Source organism: Chanodichthys erythropterus, chromosome 9 (assembly GCF_024489055.1).
Source record: "Chanodichthys erythropterus isolate Z2021 chromosome 9, ASM2448905v1, whole genome shotgun sequence".
Lineage (NCBI taxonomy): Eukaryota > Metazoa > Chordata > Actinopteri > Cypriniformes > Xenocyprididae > Chanodichthys > Chanodichthys erythropterus.
Genome location: NC_090229.1, coordinates 17634107 through 17646616, shown reverse-complemented (window position 1 = coordinate 17646616; position 12510 = coordinate 17634107). Strand labels below are relative to the sequence as shown.

At 36.0% G+C, this 12510-nt stretch overlaps 1 protein-coding gene across 2 annotated transcripts in view; it reads right to left on the bottom strand.

The window, feature by feature from the left end:
- ghra (growth hormone receptor a) overlaps window positions 1-5956 on the bottom strand; it is a 35436-nt gene extending 29480 nt beyond the window's left edge. The window contains exon 1 of one of the 2 annotated variants that reach the window (XM_067394846.1): window positions 5676-5956. The gene's annotated coding sequence lies outside the window, so the exon portion shown is untranslated. Of the gene's footprint in view, window positions 1-5476; window positions 5565-5675 lie in introns of those variants that run through there. The other variant, XM_067394847.1, reaches the window with a different exon arrangement.
- Window positions 5957-12510: the final 6554 nt, after the last annotated feature.

Sequence of the window (12510 nt, the reverse complement as noted above, 5' to 3'; positions counted from 1 at the left end):
TTGGTGTATCTTCTGAACAATGCTGCAATGGTGGATGCACTATTTTTCTTCTCCAATCCTGCCCAGCGAATGTGCCGCTGATGACACGATGTCTGGTAAAGAGTATAGAAAAAATTGTACTGCGCATTAGGGCTGGGTAAAAAAATATAGATTTCTCGATTTAAATCGATTCTCATTTTTACGAATCGATATCGATTCTTAAATCCCAAGAATCGATTAGTCTAGTTAGTCTGTTTTCAGTTGACGAATGAGCAGAATATAGCGCCTCCCATCCAATAAATCGCAGTAATCTTTGTGCTTTGTTACTTTTGATATGAAACAAAGTCTCAGATTTCAAATGTATGTCCATCTTATTATGAGATTAAAAAAATAAATACCGTTTTGGCACTGTTTAATGTGACGCGACAGATCGCTTTAGCGCCTCAGTTAAAGAGAAGCAGCAGCACGGAGCGCATGTGAACGTGAACATCCTCTCCTCCGCTTTAATACCAGTTACAGCATGAAATAAACAGGACTAAACATCTGAAGGTATGTTAAAATATACAGTACAGCTTACCGAAATCCGTATCATGTCTTGTGTAATAGCTCAATCAGTGTTTCAACCTCGGAAAGACGTCAATAAAACAGCTTGTAAATAATGTCACGTAATGTCACATTTACCTCAGAAAAACTATATTCAGTGACCATAAACTCATTAGTCAGCTAGAAAAGTGTACTCTAGAAAGCAAAATTCTGATAAATATAGCCATGCACTGTTACATATTCATAATAATTTTTAATGTTCTTCAATATTTAATGCATGTTTGAATAAATCAGTTATGGCAGCCTCGATTTAAATGTTTATATTTCAAAAAAACGAATTGGAATAGAAATAAGATTATGTAATTCTAAACTTTATTTATAATAAAAACATAATTGAGTGTAATTTAAGTGTTTGTATATAAATAAGTTAATTTAACCTTCAATATTATTATAGTTGTACCAACTGACTTGTGTAGTTTGCAGCATTAGTTGAGATATTTTTTCCTCTAGAAAATTTGCCATGTACTGTAACTGAAATATTACATCCAAAATAATCAATATTGAGTCGAAACGAATCGAAATCGTAATCGAATCGAATTGAAAGCATGTGAATAGTAATCGAATCGTGAAAATTGTGTCAATACCCAGCCCTACTGCACATGTATCGAACTCGGTCATCCGCGCGCATCCGTGGTTTAGTATACTTTGAAAGATGCGAGGACATGACCGCGCACGAGACGCATCCGGGCACAGAAAGTGAAGGGGCTTAAGTTATCCCTAAAGCCAGAGGGAAATTATAGGTGAATAACACTGACGTAGAAGCACCTAACCCTGGTTTTAAGCCTTAACATGACATTAACTGCAAACTTGTCCCTCAAATCTTGATTGAAATGTTGTTCCAGGATCAACAAAGATGTTGATTCAGGAACATGTACTAAATGAAATCACGTTCACCACAAATTACAGTGGTTAACCAAATTTTTGCATGCAAAAATTGTTTAAAGGATAAACACTGTCCATGAAAAACAAAACACAAAAGAAAAATCCTCTATATTTTCACTATTCTTGTCTATGCTTTCACTATTCCTTAATATCTCCCTGTTCTAGCTTGTACTATTCTGATTGATGTCTGAAACTTTGTATTACTAGCACTTCTGTTTACTGCCTCTTTAAGATGAATCACTTGTTGTATTCCTCATTTGCAAGTCGTTTGAGATAAAAGCATCTGCTAAATGAATACATTTAAATGTGACATTTCTAATGTCAAAAAAGCTCAAAAATGCTTCCACTCCAGAAGTCTCAATCAACTATTTACTATTTATGAGTGATATGCAATATTGTAATGCATTTGTTTTAAAAGTAACACTTTATCTCCTATTTTAGCAAGCCCATTAAATAACACTAAATCATTGCAACATCTCTGAATTTAATCTAATTCTAGCATAATCTTTAGATGTCATTAGTACAATAATGTGGCACAGGTCTACAGAGCATTTGGCTACAGCAGAAAAGAGGATATCAGAGAGGATTCAACCTTTCCTATTCTGATTGATTTAGTCAGAAGACGATATGCAAGGTTCAAAGGTCACATTCAGTCACCCTGATTGCACAAGCAAGCAAATAGTGTGTTATGGTGAAACAAGCACAAAACCTTGTGTAAACCAATAGATGGATGGATCTGCATGTGCACAGAAAAAAAGTGCATGTGCTGCGGTTATGCTGGTGGAAAGAGGATTTTAACTTGGTTAGACAGGGGTTTAACACTTCATTGGACTGTTCAAATAGAGATTAAAGTGGGCTTCTGCCAGCCACAGCATATAGAATCTTTTCACTTTGTGATGGCATTCATTTCTGGCCGGTGAGACCCGATCGTCTCTGCCGCTCCTATTTCACAAGGGCAGTGGAAAAGTTTGGGTCAGCAAAGCAGGCAGTTGGAGGGGGACGGAGCGAGATTCTGCCAAACGGAGCATGTGTGCGCATATGTGTGTGTGTGGCGAGAGCTGAGTTTTACGATGCTGACTCTAAACAAGAAGCAGAGAGAGATATCATGCTTCCAACACCCGTGGTAAACTGAGGTCAATCAAGTTCGTGCAGAGACTGCTTGCAAACCTGTTTGTGTTGCAAAGGTCTTCAGTCGTCTGGAAGTTTGTCATTGAGAGCCAAAGGCTGGCGCACTGCAACGCTTGACCCTTCATACTCTGCACTGATATAGAGTCCGACAGTTAAGCTCTATGTCTTTGTGTTATACACTACCGTTCAAAAGTTTGAAGTCAGTAGGATATTTTTTAAATGATTACTTTTATTCAGCAAGGCTGTACTGTTACTAAAGATTTCTATTTCATATAAAGCTTTTCATTTTAACTTTCTATTAAGCAAAGGATCCTGAAAACATGTACCACAGCTTCCAGCATAATATTAAAGGGATAGTTCACCCAAAAATGAAAATTCTGTCACCATTTTCTCATTTTATCACCCTCAAGTTGTTCCAAACCTATATAAAGGGAAGATATTTGGAAGAATGTTTGCAACCAAGCAGATTTCTCCCCCCGTGGACTACCATAGTATTTTTTCCTACTGAGCTAGTTAATGAGGGGCGAGATCTGCTTGGTTACAAACATTCTTCCAAATGTCTTCCTTTGTGTACAGCGGAACAAAGAAATTTATACAGGTTTAGAACAACTTGAGGGAGAGAAAATGATGACAAAATTTTCATTTTGATGATCATAAATGAGCATAAGTGTCTTCTTTCAAAAAGATTAAAAAATCTCACCGACCCCAAACTTTTGAATGGTAGTGTATAGCAAATTACCAAATGGCATTTAATTTGATGAAAAGTAGCAAATGTAGAAAACGAATTCACACAAAGATGTTTATTAATAAAACAATACAGATTAGTATGTTAATTGGTAATGTGATGAATTACAGTTGTGGTTATTCTTTTAGAGCACCTGTGTGGAGAAGACATTTCTACTAAATATGGAGTTAGACGTAATTACAAAATGGCTCAGAAAAGTGAAGTTATTCCTGGGAAAATGCATCAATTGTTTGATATTTTACATCCATGATATGCAGACATTTTAAGAGTGTCTTGAAAGTGTCCAAATATCTAACCTAAATGGTGACACTTTTCTGATTACCAGCAGCTTGAGCTCCTCTATGTGTGTGTGTGTCAACACTAAATGTTCCTGCAAGCCTGCTACACAAAAAGCAATTACAATCGACACAGAAAACATTTAATTACAGACAAACATTAAGCTGAAACGAGTAATTCAATTTACTGATGGATGACGACAATTTTATAATGAATAATGAGTTTAAATGAATAATAATGAAATTCCGGATGAATAACAATTTGCATTTTGCAATTAGCATGTGAGAATACAGCTGAATTTCCTCAGCATTAGGAAAGCTGCAAAAATCTAGAGTTTAACATAAGCTGGTCTGTACATGTCATGCTTTGAGAGGGAAACCTGTACAACCTGTAACCTTTTCAAAACAATTAAACAAGCCAGTAAGAGTTAAGGAAAACTGGGAAATCTTTATACATTTAAAGAGTTAGTTCACCCAAAAATTACAATTCTGTCATCAATTACTCACCCTCATGTTGTTCCAAACCCTTAAGATTTTCTTTCATCTTCGGAACACATGTGAAGATATTTGTAATGAAGTCTGGGAGAATTCTGTACGTCCTTTGAAAGTCTATTCACTCAAAACATTTGTTTAAAATATAGATTTCTTTATGAGCGTTTTGCAGCACCAGAGTTTTGAGTAAATACTTTCAATGGAGTAATAGAAATCTCTTTTAGATTTCATTAAAAATCTCTTCATTTGTGTTTTAAAAGATGAACGAAAGTCCTTGGAGCGACATGAGAGTGAGTAATTGATGACAGAATTTTCATTTTTGGGGTGAAATTATCAAGTGTTTTAGGAATCTGCTGCACTCTTCTGGCTCTATCATCTTAAGACCTCTCTCTTCAGAACAAGCAGCTTGAAACGAGTGTGTGAATGAAGTATTCAAACTTGTTTCAAGCAGCAAATCATGACCTTTCTGTTTAAGTATCTTTGAATAAATGAAGGAATACTGATTGCAGCATTTTACCTGTACAATTGCACAGGTAATTGCATGGCTGCTTAGAAATATAAAATGTACGGAGTATTGGATTTGCAATCTCATTTCAAATAGCGTTTCTGTCTGAAAAAGTGCCAGAGGTTCTCAGAATAATTTCTCCACATTTTTTTGAGTTTTTAGTCTTTTCAAGCTTCATTTTCTGCAGTGTTAAAATTCTAAGTGATAAAAAGCTTATCACTGCAGGACTTTACTTGGGCACCAAATTGATTTTAAAATTTAAGGCAACAATTAAAATTAAAATTTTAGTGTGTTGGGCTTTTTTTCATACAGTGACATAAATTTTAAATATAAACATGAATGTAATAAGAAATGGCCTATATGAACGGATGATAATTAAATGTGAGCTATAATTATTTTCTTATAAGTACTCCAAATTTCCCACTAAATTATTACAGAAACAAAGCACAAAAAAATAATTATGCAAAACTATACATACATTATTCAAACGTGAATAAATGCCAGCTGCTTTATATTCTAATACCTCAAGCGTACTTGACTACTGAAGTGTCCTAAAGTGTGTCAAACCTGCAGAAAACACCTGCATGACTGCCACCATATGCATAAATCCAGCTGTCACAGAAATTCATAACAGGGATAAACAGCAAATGTGTCCATTAATTCCCACTCTGTTTAACTGGTTGGCCTTGGTTTAACGAGGGTAATAAATATTTTCAAACACTTTTCGTAGCCGATAAGCCATCTGAGGCCCCTTATAAACATACTGAGACGTGAGTAAACTACATTTCTGCCTTATTTCCACTAGCACTGAGTGCAGAGCAAAGTTTAGACAACAGAACAACATCAGATGAGCAAGAAAAAGATTACCTATTATCGAAAGACTTTTAAACTGCATACGAAGCACGCAAAAAAAGCTTGATTTCGCAAACTGTTTACCGCCCTGTGCTCCACGAGCTCTGCACACCCCTTTAAACTAACGTATAGCCCAAGTGAAACACTTCAAATCGAGATTTATAAATGCATTTCATGCAACAAAAAAACTTGATAAGAAGAGAGCGAAACTTACTCAGCCTCAGAGAAGTTGTCCGCGATCAAATCTGTTGCGAGTTTTTACTTTTTCACCAGTTCGTTCATCCGGATCAACAGACTTGAGTGTTGTGGGTCTCTCGATTTTCTCCCCCTCTAAAACGATGCAAAAACGTGATCAAATGACACTGAAAAATCACCCGAACATCTTTTCGGGAACAATGATGAACGCGTTGGAGGATTTTCAGGTATAACGCGCTGAAAAGTGTTGACAGGGATATGTTAAGAGGGAGTGGGGGGCACAGCGCGGATCCTGAAGGGTCTCACGTTGACTGCGTAGTACTTCAAGTCTCCAGTCCAGATTTACATTTACTGGTCTCGGGCAATGTCACTGGCTCGCGCCCCCTGCCGACAAATATTCGAGTCCTGGCGCGAGCTGCGAAATATAGCGGTCTCCCACGCGCTGAGCGCGCGCAACATCCAAAACGCTCATGCCACATAGAATTGAGTGAGTTTAGTCACAAGTTACAGATTACTCGCGGAAAGTTTCTTTTTGTTGTTTTTGAAAGTCAGCACTGGTCACTCTTTTAGTTTACGTAATTGGCCAGTTTTCTATTCAGCGTTTTTGAGGGAGACAAGTCACTCTTTTGTTGACTTATTTGGGAGAGCGCGCGCTGCTTACGCTTTTCCGCCAAATCAGGTCATTCTTTTTGGTCACTTAATAGAGAGAACGGACTCTAATGCTCTTTCTTTGTCATTCAGTTTCGACGTTTTCTGAGAGAGCCAGAACTGGCCACTCTGTTTGGTCAGTTTTGTTCAGTTTTGTTTGAGGATGACAGGGAGAGAGAACTCATTCATTGTCCACAATTTCTGTTACTTTGGTCACATTTTTCTGTTACTTTGTTACTTTTGGCAAAAATCACTGAATCCAAGTGTGTTAAAGGGTTAGTTCACCCAAAAATGAAAATTCTGTCATTTATTACTCATGCCGTTCCACACCTGTAAGACCTGTGTTAATCTTTAGAACACAAATTAAGATATTTTAGTTGAAATCCGATGGCTCCGTGAGGCCTCCATAGGGTGCAATGGACACTTCCTCTCTCAAGATCCATAAAGGTACTAAAAACATATTTAAATCGGTTCATGTGAGTACAGTGGTTCAATATTAATATTATAAAGTGAAGAGAATATTTTTGGAGCGCCAAAAAAAACAAAATAACGACTTATTTAGTGATGGCCGATTTCAAAACAATGTTTCAGGAAGCATTGGAGAACAGATTGGACACATTAAAGCATTGGAGCACCCTTTAATGTGTCACATAGAAATATTGAATGCTTTTGACCATGCTCACATTGATCATTCAGATTTCAATCACTTTAATATAATGTGATAAATCTTGTAAGTTTGTAGGTTATCCCTGTGATAATGACTTGCAAATCAATGGTGTGGACAAGAGTCATGTTCTAGATTATTGGTACAACAATACAACTGCCAACTAGAGAGTAATGACAGTAATTGTATAGCTGTGGAAAGAGCGTATAGTGTAATATTTGTGTAGGGCTGAGAATATTTTCCTTTCATCTTTTCTACTTTGCGGTGGAGAACAGAATTCTAACCACCATAAATATTTGCCAGATTAAATGACTTCATCTTTACATTAGGTCATAGTTCATCATGTGTGCTTGCCTTTCAATTATTTACTCGATTTGTCTCTATGGAGTTGCTTGACATCCACTTGGACATGTCTTTTAGATATTGGGAAACCTTACATGCTCAAATCAAATCACATCCTCGGTGATGTTTCCTTGTCAACCTTAATTATGTTTCATCATGTATGATCTCATGAAAAGGAATGCTATACAATTTAAGAAATGCATCTTTTTGCTGAATCTTGTCTGTCTGCTTAATATGATGGACTGAATCAGTGCAAAATCAGTGCTTTTAATACAAGAGGCTATATATCAGTTGTCTTAGAATATATGTATGAAATTCAAGGTTTTTACATCAATCTTTTAAAAAGAAACCACAACATGTGAGGTGTGATAGCCCTGTAGTGAATTTTGATCAGATTTGGTCCATTGAAAGGGGCCCATTCTTAGCTCCCTATAGTGCCTCAGTGAATGAGAGTGGAAAAAAACAGAAACGTCACATTAAACGAATGTGGCATGTGAACAAAGCTCTTGGACGAGATTCTGAGCGTCCAACTTCACTCTTATACAAAACTTTAAACATTCCTTGCCCTCTATTGTTCACGTCAGTGATGTGCATCATGCACATGTTCGGCCAACATTTATTGCTGTTAATCAATTTCAGGTCAGGGTCGAGGTCAAATTCTCAAACTTATGAATACAATATACATGCATTGTGCATACACATATTGTAACACTGTTTAGTACTTGTTTTGGAGCTAATTATTCTTACTGATTTGAAAAGAGTGTTTACCTTGTATGTAGTTATAGAACTTATGTAGCCCCGCCCCTTTTTAATGCTGTGCTTGTTGTATTCTGTCTTCCAGTTTGTATTTCCACAGCATGAAGACTTTACCGATTTATGAATTAACCGCTCGTTTTAAAATATGACATCTGCTTCAAACATTACAATGCTCATGATAACTTTCAGCTATTTACTCTTCAACAGTGATGCCACAGAAATGTACAGAGCTACCGCGAAAACAGAAGTTCAAATTTCTAAAAATGGCGGCACCCTTGTTTCTCTGGTGCACAAGGCCTATAGTTGTGAAAAGTAGCATAATGAACAGCTGGCAGGAATCAGATGGACCTTGAAAAGTGGAACAAAACAGGAAAGCTTTTTTTTCTCACAAAATGTGGCCTTTTCTCTCTCTAAATGAAGCGTAATTCACTTTGTTGGTCTGACACCAAGCTAATGTGTGTTTACCTCAGTGTCACTAGCTAAACTACAATTGGATTAGAAGGGCTGTTGTGCAGCCTGTTGGCTGGTTGGACACAACACTGGTTTTAAGTTCCCTGAGGCATTAAGATAACAACATTTGTATAAGTTGCTGCGTAATTGAAATGACAGTAAGGTGGAAGAAGGAAAAGGGAAATATCGGATTACTGGACAGGAATAGAGAGACAAAGGGACCTCCATCCACATTCAGCAGATTAGCTGTTACCTTTTTTAGGTATCTGACAAATGCCCCAAATGCACTTTTTTAGATGTAAAAATCTAGATCCATTTCTTGAATGTGATTGGATGAGCAGCGTTTTCAAGAGTGATTGACTAACCATTGAACCGATGTGTTAAAAAACTCGAAACAGTTCAGGAACGAATCACTTTATGAGCGAATCATATTGAATCATTCGCTCAGCTGATTAGTTGAAAAACGGATTCACTCAGGAGCAAAACACCACCAGATTAACTATCAGAGAACTTAATAACATCAGATCTGAACAATGAATCACGACAATTTAATGAGCACTAGTGCAAATGTTTATCAGAGGCCATGAACTCAAAAATTACATTTTTATACCCCCACTGACAGTCTCAGTGGGAGAGTAAAAACAAAGCAATCAGCATCCCAGTCCTTGCCATTGTTTTAATATAGTATGCAAATGAAATGTTTCTTGCGTATTAATGATCCTCGTGGAGGTTAACGTTGAGGAATACAAATAAGACATTTAATCCTAATTGGCAGTGAAAAATTGGTGTGTTTCAGGGTAAGGGAGGTAACATGGAGCCATGTGTGAAATATAGCCATTAATCTAGCAAAAAAGAAACTATACTGATACAAAAATACACTAATATGGCCAGACCTGCAGATAAAATTCAGGTCTGTTGCTTATCTTGTGTGAGGGGAATGGTAACCGTAACAACGCTGGTGGATATGTCACTGGTATCATCCGAAAAGGAAATAGGATTAATTATTTTCACAGGCAGAAAACAACAGCATTATACACTTTTATAGAAAAATAGCCATTTGAGTATACTAGTCGAAAAAATTATACATTATTAGAAAAAGTGATGCAATGGGAGAAAAAAACGTGCAGTTTCTTTGACATACTGTGACATCATGAAGGAAAAATTTGAGTAAACAACTCCCATACTAACATAGGAACTAATATGTTAGTCACGTTGTCCATGACCCACCTCTTTATCTCTGTAGCTCTGTTTCTGAAATGAGTGTCTATGCCGCAGATGTTCATGCAGCTGAAGTGTTTGAAACACATTAAAGCGACCTATATGGAATTCAGCCCATAAATATGAGGTCAACACCCACCAGTCAGTATGTGCTCCTGGATTTCTCTGACAATTCCAAAACATAGGCCTATTACATACATTGCCAAAATGCAAGCCATTACTTTGCTTTTACTTACTTTGCTTGTTCAAATGAGATTTTGTTTGATTGAACATATTTGATTATTTTCCCTGCATAACTTGGACAGAATAAAAATCATCTCAGGTGGTTTATTTCTGATCCAGACATGCGGACATAATGTTGAAACAAACTGTTTTTGCAGAAGTAAATCATTTAAGCCCACTCCCGGTTGTCTGGTCACGAATAAGGACAAATTATTTCAAATGACATACAAAGTGGGCATTCATATTTTGGTGTAATAAAAGAAAAGGTAATACTTTAGAACACTGTTTACATGGACAGACGAACTTGCATTTGTGGAGCGATTTCTGCAGTTTGTCTCATTTTATAAATCAAATTGCACTGCTGACAAAATGGATGTTAACTGACTACGCACTGCACCATGCAGCACCAAAAGTCACATTAATGGTAAGTACACTGTGTTCCAAATTATTATGCAAGAGACAAATCAGTAAGATTTCTGTACAATAAACATTCAGATTTTAGATTTTCTAAGAAAATGTTTGTTCGTTTATTTATCCATGTCTTTTTAGATAACTGGTATCAACCTCAGACAAAATAATTTGCCAGATCTATGGAAACCCTACGTAGAGGTTGTTCCACATTATTAAGCAAGTCACAGTTCTCATGCAATATGGGGAGGAAGAAAGATCTTTTTGAAGATGAAAAGTATGAAATGGTGCAATGTTGTGCAAAAGGCATGAAAACAACTAATATTGTGTGAAACTGAATGGAGATTATCGAATTATCATAAGATTTGTGAGTGATTTAGAGCACAGCAGAACTCGGTCAGATAAAGGCTTATTAATGAAAGTTCCTATCAAAAAAAAAGAATTGTATTAAAAGGGCAGCTATAAAAAAAGCCAGTGTTGAGTAGCAAACAGGTATTTGAAGCTGCTGGTGTCTCTGGAGTCTCAAGAAGCTCTCCCTGCAGGCTGGCAGTTGTGCGTAAAGATGCATTTCAGTCATCGCTAACCAAACCTCACAAAGAGAAACATTTACAGTGGGTTTAGAAATACATGAAGACTCATTTTTAAATAGTTTTATTCACTGAATAATGTCGTACTACTACTGGATGGTCTAAATGGATGGATTCCTGGATGGTTGGTGAATGGCCACCACGTTCCAACAAGACTGCGATGTCAGCAAGGAGCTGGCAGGTGATGATTTGGGCTGGAATATTGGGAAATGAGATGGAGGGTATTAAAATGACTTTTGCAAGATATGTGGAGTTCATAACTGTCCATTTTCAGCTATGGTATAAAAAGGAGGATAGTGCATAGTACAATGCACTATGCACTATCCCATGCTGCAAAAAACAACACAGCAATAAAACTGTTTGTATTTCTACACCCCCTGTAAATGTTTCTCTTTGTGAGGTTTGGTTAGTGGTGTCTAAAATGCATTTTTACGCACAACTGCCAGCCTGCATGGTGAGGTTCTCAAGACTCCAGAGACACCAGCAGCTTCAAATACCTGTTTGCTGCTCAACACTGGCTTTTTTTTTTATAGCTGCCCTTTTAATACAATACATTTTTTGATAGGAACTTTCATTAATAAATCTTTATCTGACCGAGTTCTGCTGTGCTCTAAATCACTCACAAATCTTATGATAATTCGATAATCGCCATTCAGTTTCACACAATATTAGTTGTTTTCATGCCTTTTGCACAACATTGCACCATTTCATGCTTTTCATCTTCAGAAAGATCTTTCTTCCTCCCCATATTGCATGAGAACCATAACTTGCTTAATAATGTGGAACAACTTCTAAGTAGGGTTTCCATAGACCTGGCAAATTATTTTGTCTGAGATTGATACCAGTTGTCTAAAAAGACATGGATAAACAAACAAACAAACATAAAATCTAAAATCTGAATGTTTATTGTACTGAAATGTCAATTGCATAATCATTTGGAAAGCAGTGTATTTTAATGGTAATGTATATTGATAAACTGTTTACTATTTGATGAAACTTTCATTGTTATTGAAGCCCAAGTGCCACCTACAGGCCTATTATGTGTTGGCTGGCGAAATGGTGACGTGAAAAGACTTTACTATATTTCCATTTTTGATTAATTATGCAGCATTATGAAAAAAGTCTCTTAAATTCATCCTGCATTTATTTGATCAAAAACAGCAATATTGTGAAATGTTATTACAGTTAAAATAATGGTTTTCTATTTTAATATACTTTAAAATCTAATTTATTCCTATAATTTATGCTGTTTTTTAACGTTTTATTCATCAAAGAATCCTGGGGAAAAAAGTATCACAGGTTATAATAAATATTAAGCAGCACAACTGTTTCCAACATTGATAATAAATCAGCATATTAAAATGACTTTTGAAAGATCAGGTGACACTGAAGACTGGAGTAATTATGTAAAAAAATTCAGTTTTGCTTCACAGAAATAAATTATATTTTGAAGTATAGAAAACCATTATTTTAACTGTAATATATATATATATATATATATATATATATATATATATATATATATATATATATATATATATATATATATATATATATAT